Genomic DNA, 17,950 nt, shown 5'->3' with positions numbered 1-17,950 from the left:
CAGGTAGGACTCAAAAGAAGGAAAGAGAGTTAAGGCTACCGAGTACTTCTCAGGCTTAGGCCCTAGTAGAAGATGATTTTTTTCTCAATCTGCATGTTATATTTGTCAGGTCAAAGAGCCTGAATGTGACTATGCTTCGAAACTTATGAAATAAATAAATAATAAATACACAAATAAGGAAAAGATGTTATTAGTGTTGAAAAATACAGCAAAAACTATTTATTTTCATCAAGTATCTTGACATTTATTGTACATTAGGAAGTAGTAAACCACAAGAATTTACAGATTTCCATGTGGGTTGTTAACATAATGGTCCTATAATCAGCACCAAGCCATTGTTATAACAGTGCTGTGACAAACTGCTAGTGATCAACATATTCTGGAGTTATGTATAATGAAATGCTATGCCCTTTTAATTATGTCATCATTTTAAGATGAGTGTTGTTTGTTTTTTTTCTTGCATTTACAAAGTATACGAGTCACAGGGCAGTAGAGGTTGAAAGGCGCCTCTGGAGATCACTTAGTCCAACACACTTACACAACATGGTCAGCTAGAGCAAACTATTCAGGACCATGTCCTGACTGGGTTTTTTATATCTCCAAAGGTGGAGACTCATCTTTTTTATGCAACCCTCAGAGTAAAAAATGTTTTTCTTAGTTTAAATGAAATTTCCTGTCTTTCAGTTTGTGCCCATTGCCTCTTGTCCACTGAAAACCACTAAGAGTCTGTCTCCATCTTCTTTACTCCCCCCATCATGTATTGATGAGACTCCCCCCTGAGCCTTCTCTCCTCCAGGGTGGACAATCCAGTTCCCTCAGGCTCTCCCCATAAGAGAGATGCTCCAGAACTTTAAAAACTTTTCTGGCCCTTTGCCTGACTGTCCCTTACATGCTGTAAACTTCATGGCTTACTTATACTGGGGATCCCCAGAGCTGAACACACAACTCCAAATGGAGTATCGTGGTGAGATTAACATGTCATGCCTGATAGACATCTACTTGCTTTCAAATATAACCACACGCATGCATAGTGCTGGTGCTCTCAACATATGTCATCCAACCCGGGGATGTGGGGAGCTCACCATCAACCTACAAACTTCCGAAATACAGTTTCTCGTAACAATAATAATAATAAAAAATTCCTAAATGACTGTTAAGGTAGGTGCCATTTATATGAATCAAACAGGATTGTCCTTTGTGATGGGAAATAATCTAATTGTAGTCTATAAAATAAAATGTGATTTGCACTCCAGGGAACAAAAATGAGAGAACATATGGGACTGGCATTACAGACAACCACTGTTGGCAGGGAATTGTTGTCATTTCCATCCCTTTACATCTGCCTGGATTGAATTAGTTATTCTTAACCATCTTAAATAGAATAATATCTCCCAGGATGGCAATTCAACAACTTGTCTTGGCAGCTTTCTGTAGCTTCTTTTGTTTGTTTGTTTGCTTCAGTGTAAACTCCTCACTGATTGTTTTCTTTGAATCATTCCTCCCCATCTTCTCCACTGCATTCTTGTAGTTTATCAGTATACAATAGTAAATGTCACCTTCATTCTTGACTTAGTATTCTTTCTTCCACTCTTTCAGTCTCTTAGACAACATGGCTACTTTGCTATGTGATTTGATTTGATTTGATTTGATTTTAGCTTTTTCCAGCTTCTGCCTTTATTATGTGCATCTTTGAGAAAATTCTCCAAATGCTTATAGATTCTTGTGGGAAATTTTCTCTACTGGGTTGCTGGATTTGCATCTCTTATTAGGGACACTGTCTAATGTTGTTTCTTGATGGCAGCAGAAGGAGAAATTCTTTTTATGAATAATTTGCTGCCAGACTCTGCTACGCCAAATGGGAAGAAATGCCATCAGTCTGATTAAGTGGAATGCAATGGTTAAAATGCCAGCCACTACCTAAGGAATTTGCACTATTAACCCTGAGCAAACCATCAGACTCACTCACATCTGGGGTGATGTTGACTTAGAAATCTGTTGGAAGTATCACAGAATCACAGAATAGTCTAGGTTGGAAGAGACCTCCAAGATCACCGAGTCCAACCTCTGACCTAACACTAACAAGTCCTTCACAAAACCATATCACTAAGCTCAACATCTAAACGTCTCATCAAGACCTCCAGGGATGGTGACTCAACCACTTCCCTGGGCAGCCCATTCCAATGCCTAACAACCCTTTCGGTAAAGAAGTTTTTCCTAATATCCAACCTAAACCTCCCCTGGTGCAACTTTAGCCCATTCCCCCTCGTCCTGTCACCAGGCACGTGGGCGAACAGACCAACCCCCACCTCGCTACAGCCTCCTTTAAGGTACCTGTAGAGAGCGATAAGGTCGCCCCTGAGCCTCCTCTTCTTCAGGCTGAACAACCCCAGCTCCCTCAGCTGCTCCTCATAAGACTTGTTCTCCAGACCCCTCACCAGCTTCATTGTCCTTCTCTGGTCTCTCTCGAGCACCTCCATGTCCTTCTTGTAGTGAGGGGCCCAAAACTGAACACAGTACATTTCCTTTTCCTCCCAACTCCCTAATGGACAAGTTGTGGCAAGCGGGAAATTTTGCTTTTACCTAGAAGTTATAACTGCCATCGGAGGAGTATCAAAACTGGGTATTTGTTTCACCCACCCTCGTGCTGCCTCAAACTGACAGTGGGGTGAATTTCAGTCAGGTTATCAGACTGTGCCTTCTGCCACCTGAAGTATGGACAATTTCCCCCCCCTAAGTTACTGCAATTTCCAATAAGCTGTGTTCTCTGGCATAGGGCCAGCAGGTTTGGCTGGCACTTAGCAGCAGCAACATCTTAATCCGGCATGCCTAAATCCTTGAAGGTTCATTTCCAGTAGCCCTGTGGAAAATCAAATAGAGTTTCACACAAGATAGTTACCTTCATGTCAGAATATGACTACTAAGACGGTATTGACTTTTCACTTTCTGTGTTATAGGTTTTGCTGCACTTCATTAATGTTATCTCCGACTGCTAGACTGTATTCTTCCTAAGGCCTGGGGGAGAACACAAGAATTTTGAAATTAGTCTTTGTTCATAAAGAATCATGTTTAAATCTATTTGATGCTTCTTAGAGAACACTATAACTCTTACCTGTCCCATCTCCAAACACTGAAGTAGGAGAATAGTTGCATTTTCTGTTAGGAAAAAAATAAATCTGTGTTAGAGCTTGAAAGCAGTGAATGGATCACTGCTTATATATATATATAAGAGAGGCAGGAGGGTGTAGCAGTTTCCTCTAAAACTGTGGAAACATTGGAACTTGACTGAATAAAGTCTCCAGAAAACAAGTGCCATTTTTCTTTTTAAGTAAAGTGGTTGTTCGATTAAGCAACCACTTTAGCAATCACTTGCTTCAGAAACATTGCGGAAAACTGTTTCCACTTTCTCTTTGTTGGTAGTCTTGCCTACAAATGTTCTTAATAAGAAAAGACACAAAACAACATTTTATGGGGTCTCATGTCTGAAGACTAGGAATAAAAGTTGATTTCTACATTCTTACTTCTTTGGGAAAATTTCAAACTCTGGGGGGAGGGAGAAAATTGAGGAACCCCCTTTTTTATTTTCTTCTCTTTTTTACCTACTAAAAAGAACTATTAAGGAGCTATAAAGATTACATCAGACTGTTACAGAATAAAATAGAATCCTGTATTGACTTTCATCTCAGACTATCAGGTTAAAACGTTTGCTTTCTTAGAATAGAAGTGAAAACAGTATTCATTATCCTGTCTTTGAATATACTCTGATTAGGAATCCAAAAATGGATTTTCCTCAAAAGCACGTGTTCTGCATAGCTGCTTACTTTGACAATGTCAGGGGAACCTACAGAATCAGTACTGCATCTGGTCAGAACTGGTAAAGATCTTATGGGTTTGGAAACTTTATTGAAGTTTGAAGCAAAAGTTCAAACTAATCTGGGTGACTGTTGCTGTAAGCAAATATTATTAACACTTGGATACAGTGATCTATTAACTAATCAGAATTGAACTGTCCAGGTGTTCTAAAGAATCCCATACCTCCAGGTCTTTACTGAATGAAGCTGTAGTTTAGATCCAGCAGGCAGTTCAGCACCGCAAGCCACTCATTCACTCTCCCCAGCTGGGATGGAAGAGAGAATAAGGAAAGGTAAAATTGTGAGAACTCGTGGGTTGAGATACAGACAATTTACTAGGTAAAGCAAAAGCTGCAGATGAAAGCAAAGCCAAACCAGAAATCCATTTGCTGCTTCGCACCAGCTGGCAGGTTATCAGCTGCTCCCAGGAATGCAGATGCAGGAGTCATCACACATAATGGTTTCATGGGAAGACAAATGACATCAGTCTGAATGTCCCCTCCTTCCTCCTTCTTTACCCTAGCTTTCATTGCTGAGCATGGTTCCACGTGGTGTGGGACATCTCTTTGGTCAGTCTGCGCCAGATGTCCTGGTTCTGTCCCCTCCCAGCTTCTGGCACACCCCAGCCTTCTTGCTGGCCAGATAGTATAAGAAACAAAAAGTCCTTGGCTCTGAGTAAGCACTGCTCTGCAAAAACTGCAAGTATCAGTGTATTATCACCACTATTTTCATCAAAAATCCAAAACACAGCATTGTGTGACCTTCTACAAAGAAAATTAACTCTGTCCCAGCCAAAACCATGACAAATGATCTTTTTTTTTTTTTTTTTAAGTAAGGCTGTTGAAAAATAAATTGTGCATTTTAAGCTTCTTACAAAATTCACCTATGGTGCCTGGTAGAGATTTGATACTTCATATGCCATTTTGCTTATACACACAGGAAATCAAAGGTCTGGATCAGCTGAGAGGACCCCAGCATGCTGTACTTTGGGATACTCAACTCCCAGCTGTTTCTCTGCTTGGCAGAACATGTGATGTCTAAAGTGCTGAGCACTTGAACTTCCATGTGTGGGAAGATTAGCTTTATAGGAATGTGCCAATATACTGGCTAGGGAGCTTTGAAAGGCTAATGATATCAAACACTGTGGGCATGTGAAATCTCAGCCACCATTAGCATCCACACACTTTTTCTGACCCTCTGGCTTTAGAACTGTACCACTCAACTCTTATGTGGTCCTAGCCTCTACCACTCTATTAAAGAAATATTTCAGGTTCAGGACTGAGGATAGAAAGCTGAGCTTTTCCAATGGTTTCTGCATGATTCCTTGGCAGGGAGCTTGTTCATCACAACTAAGTCCTGCTGGCACATATTATTAGAAGTTGAAATTATATTTCAGCATGGTATCACAGTGGGACCTAGGTGTATTTCACGCTATTCATTTCCTTGTACAGCTAAGATCAGGCCATTTGAACAGACTGTAATCTTGTTGGTGATAATACAGCATGAGCATGTGATTAAACATATGATAAGTGGGTAATGAAGCAAAATAAATAGGCAGAGAGTTCTTAATAAATGTTAAACTATGATTTACTGGTGTAGAATATCCCATATATATTACCAATATTAAACTTTACAACAAAAAAATGTAAATTTAATTGAGCCAAATCATCCTGAAAACCTACGTAACAAATATTTCCTGGCTTTGAAAGCATGTATTTGCAATAGGATGAAAAAAATAGTAATCCATAATTTTCATTTAAAAGAAAAAATGTTTAATTTTTGTTTTGGTCCCTGGATCTCATTTTTATGCCTGTGCCTATGCACTTTCTAGTTTTTAAAAATAAAGTAACTCATAATTATTAGTGCAAGCTTTTAGTTGTCTTTCTGTCCCATCAAAAGTAGACAAGAGCCATTGCTTTTGGGCTCTTGAAAATATTTAAATTTCACTGATTTAAGCACTGTTGTTGATGTATCTAACTCAAGTCTATTAGATGTAGGACAGCTTCTACCTCTTCTCACAGCCGCCTTGTCCCTGTAGAGTGCTCTGGAAATGCCAGGCTAATCTTTACATGTGCCTCACACTGTCCAGGAGTAGGGGAAGGCAAGAGTAGGCTGAGAAGTGGTGAGGGAGGAATCTGCCATAGTCTCCTCAAAGGACCTTCATGTGCATACTAAATAGCCAAAAAAAATCTACTCTCTGCTAGAGATAGCCATGATTACGTGACAAGTCTCCATGAAGTTTTGCCTTTAGGTAGCAATTCTAGAAAATGCTGTTTCTCTAGTGCGGTAATTCATGTACATTTATCATAAGGGGCCAGATTGTCCATAGCCTTGATCCAGTTTGGAAAGAAACTAACCCTTTTGCAACCCACTTGCACAGTCCTGGCAGAAGGGCTCAGCAGAGGAGCCCAGGGACTTGCTGGGACCATGTCCCCTGAGATGCTCCTCAAGGCCAGGAATCAAGCAGCAGGGAGGCAGTGCTGACATTTTTCTGTCTGTGACAGGGAAAAGAGCCCACCACAACTTTTTAAGGGCTGCTTCAAATGTCTGCTCTACATAACAAGGGAGTGCTGGAGAAGCACTGTTTTAGATGTGAATGCAGAACTTAAGCCTTTGCCTGAGGATGGGATGAATAAGGTTTTACATCAGGTTGACCTAAAAGTACAGTCTATCTCTAATAAGTTGCATATTTGACCTAAAATATTTGTTTTTTCTTTCATCCAAACCCTGGATGATATTTTCTCTTGAACCTCATTCTTTGTTCTTTCCAGAAATGCAATAAATACTCCAAGTTAGTGCATTAAATATGAAAAGACTTACTGAAGGGGCCCAACTTATAAATGATTCAAAAGGCTGTATGCTGAAAAGCATCTATTTGAAAATATTTATTATTAATTTCACAGTTTAGATGAAGTTCCTATAGGGCAGTCATTTATTCAATATTGACTTGTGTCCAAATATATTTATCTGTGCAACATCACATATAATCAAATAGCAGCAAAGTATTAAAATGTTCCAATCACTGGATTTAGATAATGAATACAAAGTGCTTGTTTTGCTAAGGAGCCAAACACAACCAAAGCATTTAGTTGAGACAGCAAACATTTTGTCACTAAAGTAAAGAGTGATCTGAAATTTAGAACAAGTAGCATTAAACTGAATACAGGGGGAAAATGTTACAAATATAAATTGAACTTAAAGAAGTGTGGTAATTAAGGACATGTCACCTTCAAAAGAAGAAAATAACTGCAGAACAAAACTCCTTGATCTGTACCAGAGCTATAACTGATTTATGAAGTAGCAAAATCCTCCTGAAAGGTCTACGTGAATGTGCTTCACCAAATGATTGTAAGTTAGCTCCTTCCTACTGGACAACTCTTTCTCGACTGAACAGATGACGATTTATTCACGTAGTTCACATAGGTATCATTTTGTAATTGAGCCAAATCACAGATCTTCAAATCTACATATGAAAGTGAACAATAAATGTGAAGATTACTTTTTTTTTTTTTTTTCCCCTTTTGGGGTCATTTCATGTTAACCAGCTGGGTGTAGAAGTAAAAGAAGTGGAAGTTCCTCTTCCAAAAATGAATGAGTGAGGTCAGACTGTGGAGATGCATACAGACATCAACAAAATACTAAATTAACCCTGATTTCCAAACTCAGTAAAAGGAAAGTTAATTACCATTGTGGTGTCACTGTAGCAAAGCATTATAATTAATGTTAACTACATTAACACCAAGACAAAAGAAACATACATACATGTATCAACTTGCAAATTATTTATGTGTTACTGCTGTTGGATCTATGTGTGATGATCTGAATCATCATTATAACTCCCTCCCACCCTCCCCACCCTCAGCCATGTTGGTCATTCACTGCAATGGCTGTGACTGTGAGCCAGATCTGAAAGGGAAAATTCATTAAAAAGGCCCATTTCAATAAAGTGTTTTGTGTTTTCCTTTAATCGGTTCCACATCTCCAAAGATGAGCATTTTGAGACTCTGGATTTTCTTGCAATTCCTATGATCAAACCGTGCAATAGCCAAGCAGTCTTCCCACAGGATTAAAAAATACCCAAAGTGTTTCACAGCTCAGTAAGCCTGAATTATATCCATGGTTAGCAGTTATAATCAAGGATAAGTAAGTCTGTCCTTACAACCAGAAATTATCCTCACAGAGGAATTTCCCAAAGCATCATCAAAACATTCGTAGTAAATGTTCTATAATGCTGACTGTAAATAGTGATTCAACATCAGTGATGCTGGAGATCTCTAGGAAATTTTAAAATAACAAAGCCAGATTAAAACTTCACTATTATTCCACGAGAAGAGGAGGCTGATCTGAAACTCAGTGAGTCAGGAGTCATCCTTTCACTTACCTGCAGTCCTTTGGTAGTAACCAGGACTAGGTGGAGGTCTGCTTCAAAGGGACCGATGGATCTGGTAGAGAGGCAAATTCTTTGCACTGCCAGTGTCATGAAAGAGAGGGAGCCAACTGAGAGACACAGAGCACAGATCCAAAATATTAGTCACGCTCAGTTCAAATTCAACACCACACAGAAATTACTTGTGAAATCAGTGTAAGAACTATTTTAAGACTTTCTAATCTATAATCATCTTGCTGTTCTGAGCATTACTTTGCTTCTTAATATTGCTTTAAATTTTGATTTAAATCCTCCTTTAGAGTTTGTAATGACTATGTCTTTCATTTTTAAGTTGCTTTCTCTTTTTATTGTATTGGGAGAATATAAGTATGATTAGAAGAGGCGTTTTGAATACTGAAGTGAACTAATCAGATAGTCAAACCTAAAATAAAAAGACTTTTATATACAGTAAGGGAATATATGTAGTAACTTCCTTTTAACTTTTCTTCTTAGTTAGCATTAAAGTCTAGTCATGAAGGGAAAAAGTTAAACACATAAATATTTATACTGACATAGCAGACTCCACTCTGATGTCATTTACATTTACAGGAATAAAAACTGTTTTATACTGCTATCCCACATTACAGGTCCAGGTAAATCTGGAGAACCATTTATGGATTTGCAATAGCCTAAATGAAACTGAGGCCTTAAAAGCTTACATTTCCACTCAGTACTCATTGTACACATGCATATTTCATGATCATCGCTACTAGTCATTGGCCACTTTCCCATTTGCAATGAGCTACTGTGCTGTACATTTCTAACCTAAAACATTTTTCAATCTTCTGCTGAAGATTGATTAAAGACAAGGCTGGTGACTCTTTGAATGAGTACCGAGTGACATAAGAACAGTTGTGTGCTCAGCTGGAAGATATTCCCCTGATGAAAGGACACATTTTTAACATGTGACTGGCAGGTAAACAACAGCAGCACATCTTTAGACACAGTTGTCTACATCCGTAAAGGCACTCCTTCAATTTTCAATACCTCTCATCCCCCTGTGTTGTGGGAGAGAATGATGTTTGCAAGGTAATGAAGGCCTAATCCAACAAACTCAGACATCGAGAGGTATTCATGACTCCTTTGTAAGTGACAAATCTATTGTTAATGATCAAGCAGTTTCTAGTATTAAGGGAATGCTGGATTGAACTTCCTTACCCATTAAAAGATCTAGCACTTACTATGTGTTGAGCTCCTCCATACTGAACATGTGCTGTTATAAGTGACAGAGCACTGAAGAGACTGTAAAATTGATCCAGCTGAGGTGATAACATATCCTTTCCCTATTCACAACTCAGTTTTTAGACTCAGCTAATACAAGTGTTTGATGTTTGTCTGTAATGCAGGATGAAGGGATGGTCCAGACACTCAGAAGCTGTAAAATACAAGAAGCGGTAGAAAAGATAGAAGCTTGGTTTAAGAAGCTTAAATCCCTTGGGTAGATGTTGTTTTTTCGTGGTTAGGATTTGCTAATTGAGATGTCAGCAGTTCTACTAAAGAAACTGCCCTGCTGTGAAATCCATCATTAGCAGAATGTTGAAACAACAGCATCTTCAAGAGCCTCTAGCTGAGGGGCCATTCACCTGACTGAGGCACCCAGAGGAAGCATTGGCCATGGGAGCAGCTCCCTTCTTGAAAATGCTCCCAGTGCACATTTTCATTTTCATGCTCTGGTGATCACATGAAGTCCTTGGTATTATTGCAACTTTCTGAAGGACAATGCATATTCAATGCATATTTTAGCAAAATAGTTGCTATATTTTGCAGATAATTATGTTTTTTAATGGCTTGTCTTAGTTTTTCTGAGCCAGATCTCAGCCAAATCAGTAAGATGTCTATCTTTAGATGTCTAAAAATCTGTAAGATGTCTATCTTTAAGATATCTGTAAGATGTCTATCTTATGCCTTTACCCTCTATTACCTCTACAGGAAAGATTTCTGAAAGAGAACCAAATAAGCAAGTTGAAAAGCATGATACATTGGCGTGCTTCAGGATTTGCCCTATTTGAATCAAGGAAATGGAGGTGAGATTGTGGCTGCAAAAGGTTGCTCGAGATATGGTTGGCAAAGACCTGTCTGAGGTAGGCTAATGTAAAAAAAAACACATGGTGGGATGTGAAAGGAAGAGGAGATGCAGGATAGATACTGATCTAGAAACAAGAAGAAAATGCAGTAGCTTTCAGTCCTCCCTAAAGTGTTGAGAAAACAGGATGCTGACATTATTGTTCATGATCATTTCATCTAGTAAGGTGGTGAGGCTTAGGGGTTTCCCAGAGAGGTCGTGGAGTCTCCTTCTCTGGAGATATTCAAACCCTGCCTGGATGCCATCCTGTGCAATGTGCTGTAGGTGGTCCTGCTCAGCAGGGGAGTTGGACTCGATGATCTTCAGAGGTCCCTTCCATCCTCGGTTATTCTGTAATTCTGTGATTTTCAATAATTGTAGCTGACTTTGCACTGTGAGGTGGTAAAAATGGACTCATACGTGTCTGTCTCTTGACCATGCAAATGCTTGTGGTTTTTTTTTGTTTTGTTTTTGTTTTTGTTTTTTTTGGGGGAGGGGGATACTTTCTGCAGGATTCCTCAGGGTTTTGCTATTCTCTCCTTAAATTGATGCTTGAAGACTCACCCTACTGCCTTGGTGAAGGACAAATTAATGGGGAATTATTACATTTATGGTGAGTATATGTAACACTTCGTAAAAGTGTTTACACAATTACACACTTTGTAAAAGCAGGGCAAGTCTGTGGAAAGGGAAGGGGGCGACAACAGGCAGGTCACAACTCAGTACATTTGAGGTCTGAAGTGCTGTGCAGATCTTCAGATCTAGTTGAAAGGAAACACGTCATTCAGGATGAGAACTCGCCTCTGCACCATTGCAGCCTACTGCGTGCATGGAGGAATTGTCCAGCTGCCTTATACAAGGTCATGGGAATTAAAAGACACCTGGCTACTTGGCTAAAGCTAGATGTTTGCAATGTGGGGGGTCAAATTCAAGGTAAAAAGTCCATACCAGTGTTTTCCATCTGATAAGATTCAGTAAGAGTCTTAAATGCTAGTAATGAAAAAAGAAAGGGGTCTCAATCACAAAATAGATAGGGTTCAAATAGAGTTTGGGGGAATTCTGGATTAAAATTTAGTCTTGACACAGACTTTGTTGTAGTTTCTCTGTGATTTTTGTAATGTGTCATTTCAAATTTATCAAGGGTTGCTCCACGGGAGTATTGAAGAATGTTAAACCTTTTAAAAAGCATCAAAAATGCTTGAACCTACAAGATTATTAAAGGAATACATATATTGGCATTTGTGAAACACTTGTGCAAGGGGAATGGGTTGTTTTTAATATTCTACCCACATTAAGATCTGGATCAACCCAAGTAGTTATTTTACATTATTTTCACTTGGTATAGGAGGTGTAAGGCTTCCTGTCATTCAGTATTCTGTGGAATATGGAATAGTGACAAACAGGGAATGGTTGTTTTCTAATGTTTAGATTTTAAAAGAGAAACTCTGCTGATGTTAGTAAACATTCACAAATGGAGAAAACATCTCATGAAGTGTATATCACACTCATCAGTAACTGTTGTCTACCACTCCTTTCCTCTACTAAGAAACTTTGTGGAAAAAAGTTATAGAAATGAAAGATCATTATAATTTTAATTAAGATCATATGCAATTATGCATGAAATCTTTTAGTCTCTTTCTGGCATGCTGTATGCACACCACTGTGAAATAAAAGAGAGTATTATTTGCCTATCCTTCTACAAAAGGTTTCCCTTCAAAACTGTCTAAAGCCAATTAGCTATGTCTCTTTGCCTGCAGCATGAATATCAACACATACTGTAAATCTTCCCAGTTCTCTCATTTCCTTTGGCTGTTTAAACTGTTTTGAGACAGTGAGTAGCAAACAGAAAATATGTTACTGCATTCTGCATGCTTCTGCAATTATGATGCTTTTCTAAATGAAGATTATACTTTTCTACTTTCTTGCTTTGTCTGTCCCTCAACAATTGCTGATTCTGTAGGAGACAACTTTATGCCAGTTAAAGCAGTCACACAGTCTTTCATCTGCAGACAGGTCTGTTAAAACCTGATGCAGCAGCCCTGCCTGCCCAGCCTGCAGCTCCTCCTGTGGGTACCGCTGGAGGGTTACTGGTCCAGCTGTGGCCATGCCCCCTTTCAACTGCTGGTTCCTCCTTTATCTCTCCCCAAGCTCCACTTGCTGCAGACCCTCATGCCTAGGAGTCCTGACCTACTGAAGATATCCTTTATAGAATGAAGTTAATCACACCTAGAGTGCTTATTTCTCTCCACAGGCAATGAAGAGGTAGCCACCCGCCAGATTCCTAGATTTGGGTGGTGAACCACACCCAAAATAATAAATGATGTCTTCATAATTTGAGCAGCAAAAATAAGTTTACTGTACACCAATGAGAAGTCCTAGGCTAGCTGTGACTAGGTCAAGTTAGAGTTCGGTCCCTGCAAAGCTGAACTGCCATTTGTTCCGCAGTTCCTTCCCAGGTCCTGGTCCTGTGTTTGCCTTCATTGCTAACAATTGTTAGCTCACAGGTTCTTTGCCATGACCTGTGAAATTGTCTCCAAAAAGAAATTTATGTAATTTAAGCCATTCTCCACATACGTTGCAGTTTCCAAAAGACAATTTATTCTGGTGGACAACTGATGAAAACTGAATGAAATTTGTTCTCTTCTGCCCTAGCAAGTCTTCCAGCACTACCCCATGAAATGTATAATCCTTAGTCACCTTCATAAGCTTTCATGCCATACTTCCAAAAATGTATGCAGCATACATTTTGAATTTCACAATGTGAGAATACCACTCTACAATAAAACCTCACATAATTTTGCACTATGGAGCAGAAAAAATCATGGGAAGATCATGTCTTAGTGTCACAGAAACATAGGGCTAAGTGCCTGATATCACAGACCAGACCAGTCTGCTCTCAAGGAGGCTAACCCAAAGAACCAAGTGTGGGGAGCACCCTGCATGGCCTGCACACCAGAAACCATCCCTAGAGGGGATGCATTTGTCAGTGATGCTATAGCAAATGAGCCCAAGTTGCACCCAGGTTAACATTCACCATTGCAGTTAGAAGACATAGAGAATATGGAGCTTAAAATGTTCATATTTATTCTCAGAAGACTGCTGGAGATTTGATACTGGACACTTTTAATCTAGGTTTTATCTATTCCGGCCACTTCTTATCTCTAATATTGGTTTTTATTACTGGTTTGCATCAGTACTGTAATTGCACCTCATGCTTTTATGAACATTACGAGCAGTTTTTTCCCCCGAATCATATCCAATATTACGTTTTAGGATCTTAATTCAAATGTAAAACATTCTTATTCAATTCAATACCTCCAGCTAAAGCCAAACATTAACAGTACCTCATGTATAGAACCTGTATGAGGAAAACAGCATGAAAAAGCAAAATGTCAATCCAATGCCCAGCAAAAGATGGTCATTAAGAAGCTGCACTGGGGGTGGGGTGTGGACGTCAAAGAAATCACTATTACCACATGCAGAAATTCTTTATAGGAGACCTTTAACTGAGGTAGAAGTCAAAAAAAAAAAGGGGGGGGGGGGGGGGAGGAAAGTATAAGTTATGAGACTCCTAAAACATCAGACATAGCCTGACCTTAGCTGTATCCCTCCTCTGGACACCAAGCCAGGGATACTGCTGGGCAGCCCAGTGAGAGGCAGGCACGGGCAAGCTCATGTGTCTTCAGCACCACCCCTTACTTTTTACAAGTGATGATGGAAATCACTTGCTGTCAAACTCAGTGTTTGTCTGAATGTCAGGATTATCTCTACCCATCAGATTTTGAGCATTTGCTAAAGATGAGTTCCAGCGTGGGGGGCTGTGAATGTATAAATAGAGTGTGATGACTACAGAGACAGATCTGAGCACTCTCCTGGATTAAAAACCAGCGTGGACTTAATTCTCCACGCTAAATACCTTGTTGAAGAAGTAGATTCATTGACATCAGTTTGTACAATTATGATATCAGGTGAGCTGTCAACATGCCTCACTGCTAAATTAAGCTATGTCAGGAAGATTATGTCTGATTATAGGTTTAGATGGAAAATGAAATCAAAAGTTCAGTGGTTTTTTGTCATTGATACATTTATAAAACATTTTACCTCTCCTAAATTACAAAGTATGAACAACTTTGAGTTCAATTAAAAAAAAAAAAACAAGAGGAAATTATGTACATTTCATTGTTCTTTACAACAACCAGGAGTTTTAATTACAGAAAACACTCATCAAGTATTAGCAATCGAATGCAGATAATATATAACACAACAAAATGGAATAAATAATCTGAAGCCTTTCCAGACTAATAAGAATAACTAATTTATGAATCAAAGGATAATTGAATATTCTCCAGTATCTTCCCTGCTTTCAACTATTTAATCCAAGTACCTTCTTCAAATGAGAAAATCTCTTTCAGCTGAAAAATGCTCATGTTTATTAACACAAACATCAGAGGACAAAAGCAACTGCTAGATAGGAATTTGCATAACTGAAAACTATGATTGTTTCATAATTCTCTTGGCTGGAAGATTTTTTTTTTAATCATATCTTTTTTTCCTTGACATTTTTCCTTTTCCTTACAATCCTCCATAATTTAACATAACTCACTAGGGGCAGCTGCATGGTCTCAGCACATGCTACTCTAGTTTCAAGTATTTAATTGCTCTCAGAAGTGCAATTAGCTACTGCCTTTTATCTGCCTTTTTATCTATACATTTTTTCCTCAAAATTATGTAATTGGTGTAATATACAAAATATACAATTTCATGTGAAATATCTGTAAGACAAGGTACTGACAAACCTCTCATGTTTAAGAAAAAATATGATTTCTGATGAATCTAAATGAGGAATGTGTACATATTTATAAAGCAAGAGAAGTCTTATTTCATGCATTATTACATTCAAATAAGTAAACAGTAATTAGAACAACAAATCATTTTTTGAAATGTCTGTGGAACGTGTTATCATAAGAAATAAAGTTTTCATTATTTTCTTAGAGATAGGGTAGCATTTCATGAAATACGTGTATAATTTTAGCTATCCATCATAAAACATATTTCTCAAAAGTGTCTCTTCTCAACATACATCGTTTATTTTAGTCCCAGTGTTTCACCCAAAAGTGACAATTCCTGGAAATATAGAGATAAAGATGACAATGTTAAAAAAAAAAAAAAAAAAGACTGCCCTTACAGTTTTCAGCTTGGAATATAGATAATAGCTATTATAGTTTAGATATTTTTAAAGCATGGGCTAAATATTCAGCTTACATAAAATAGATCACACTGCTAGTTACATGATCTTCCAACAATCCAATTCACAATCAGCTTTTCTGGACCACAACTGGGCCTAATGACCTTAGTATCAGACTGTATATCTTTGAGAACCATAGTGTTGATTTTCATGTTTCTCTCTCTGTCACACTTGGTCTTCTTTTCCTCTCTTTAAAAGATAAAAATGTATATGTTTTCAGTTTTTAAGTAAATAGTGTGTTACGGATGACCAACAATACAGTTCTATATGTGTTTATCTGCTCTCCATTACTTCTACTTATATTACTTTTCTGTTATAAACTGCATTTGGTGTCAGCCACAATATCAGTTTGATCTGTTTGAAATGAAACGTCTGTTTTTTCTAGTTATATAAACCTAGTACATGAACAGATTCTACCTACTGTAGAATGAATCATAGTATTAACATGGTAAACTGAAGGTTAATAGTCTCAAACTTATTTTTCATAATAAGACTCTATAATTGTTAATGTTTTCCAAAATCAGGAATTATTTGAGCAATTTGATCTAAGTCTTTTGCATTCCACACAGGATTCATTTTGTAACAAGGGCACAAGTTGTGGTGTGACACACTCTCTCTGCCACATAGCAAGAATTTTTCTGCTTTCCTGATACAGCGACCCACAGGATGAGCAGCAGATAATGGGCGACTGTTGATGACACACTTCTAAAGAGCACAATGCATTGCAAGCAGGGGAGATGAAGTCTCTCTGCACTAAAAATCGATAACAGCTTGAAGGGAACCAGAATTTCTGCTATTACTAAGAAGCAATCCACAGTAACAACAGCAAACTAGTCCTCAGCACAGCTATTAAAAGCAACCTGAAAAAATATATGTTTATTGTTTAAAACAAATCTATTCAGATTAAAAAATAATAATAATCACACTTTTTCTAAACAGCTTTCCTGTAAGTAGAAAAAAGTTTAAAATCTCCTCCAGGATTTAGTGCAGATGCAGACAGGAAGTGTATGGCTGCAGATTTCAGGCTGTTGCTTCTGCTTATTTATTCTGCCCTCAGCCAAAGGAAGGGAAAGGAGCCCATGACAAATCTGCTGTGTTTCTGTCTTTCTACACTTGGGGAGGGTGGATGATGCTGGGAGATGGCAACAGCAAACTCAAAAACATTTATTCTTTCCTGGGAATTCAGAGTGAGTTCCAAAAGGCTACAGTTTATACAAGATTTCAGCCCTTGTGGTCTTCAGAATTCCCTGTCTAAATTGAAGAACGGTGCATCAACCCCATAACAAAATGCTGTTGCCCTATGGGTAGAAAGAATCATCTGGTAAACACTGTTGTATGTAGCTTTTAATATCCAGTTGCTGATCAACAATACATCTCTTCAAATTGATTACAGACATATTTATTATCTAAACTATAAAGAAGCCATAGCTAATTCATTGTTTTAAACATTTCCTCATATTATAGTAGACTGGAAATTAAATTGGTGGGAATGCTTCTCTAAATCTCCTTTTTCTTTTCAACGTAGTCCTACTTTTACAAATGGTCAAAAAAATTAGGATGTTTCTGTCTCTGCACTACACAGTACTGATTGTCTCATGCTGTAACTTCCTTTCTACAATAAACGTGCTATAATAAGGTGACCAGGAACACTCACCTCATTAAGAGGCACAAATATGCACATGCTATTGCTTTGCTTGTATCTCACACTACTGGTCAAATCAGCTGTTCGATCTGTGCAAAGACTCACATGCTATTTGTTGTAGCATAATTTGTTTGACTGCCTCCAGGGAGCATTTAATGTTATTATTTTTCTGTTTATTTGCTACCTGGGAATGAGGGTAGGATAGGGCCTGGAGCAACACGTCTTCTGCTGTGGAAGCAGTTTTGGTCCTTATGATACAAATGCAAAACACTACTGCAATGTTTATTAGCGCAATTCGAAGTATGGATTTGAGCCAAGCAGAAGAGCTGCTAGAGGCTCCCTGAGAAATAATGCCAAGGATTTCTTTCTTAACATTCAGCATTAAACTTCCAATTTAAAAAGCAATCCAATATGCTGCTCCTTAGTGGTGATCTACTCTTTCCCTTCCTTAACCTCTTTCAAACATAGGTTGGCTTCTATAATTTCTTTCTGTCAGCAGTACTTCTTTCAACCCATCTTTGCAGCTTCCTAACAGTTCCTGCTATTCTCTTCTACATTTCTTATATATCAATATCTTTCTGGTATAGGGGTGCCTTGAACTGAGAAAAATTGTTCCAGGTGAGGTCACACCAAGGCTTCATAGAGAAAAATTACTATTGGCACTTCTCTGCTTGATGGTGACATCCTTCACAGGCTGCAATTTTAAACCATAGTGGCCATTTTATCT

At 38.3% G+C, this 17,950-nt stretch overlaps 1 long non-coding RNA gene across 1 annotated transcript; it reads right to left on the bottom strand.

Moving 5' to 3' along the window:
* Positions 1-218: 218 nt before the first annotated feature.
* On the bottom strand, positions 219-5,259 carry LOC308188696. Its single transcript, XR_013945704.1, has 4 exons — positions 4,249-5,259; positions 4,033-4,114; positions 3,110-3,153; positions 219-3,012 (listed from the first exon to the last, which is right to left on the bottom strand). It is a non-coding gene; the product is annotated as an uncharacterized lncRNA (long non-coding RNA).
* Positions 5,260-17,950: the final 12,691 nt, after the last annotated feature.

This window comes from Anser brachyrhynchus, assembly GCF_964034855.1.
Source record: "Anser brachyrhynchus genome assembly, chromosome: 2".
NCBI lineage: Eukaryota > Metazoa > Chordata > Aves > Anseriformes > Anatidae > Anser > Anser brachyrhynchus.
The sequence above is the reverse complement of the archived record's forward strand: the minus strand, read 5'-3'. Positions and strand labels throughout refer to the sequence as shown.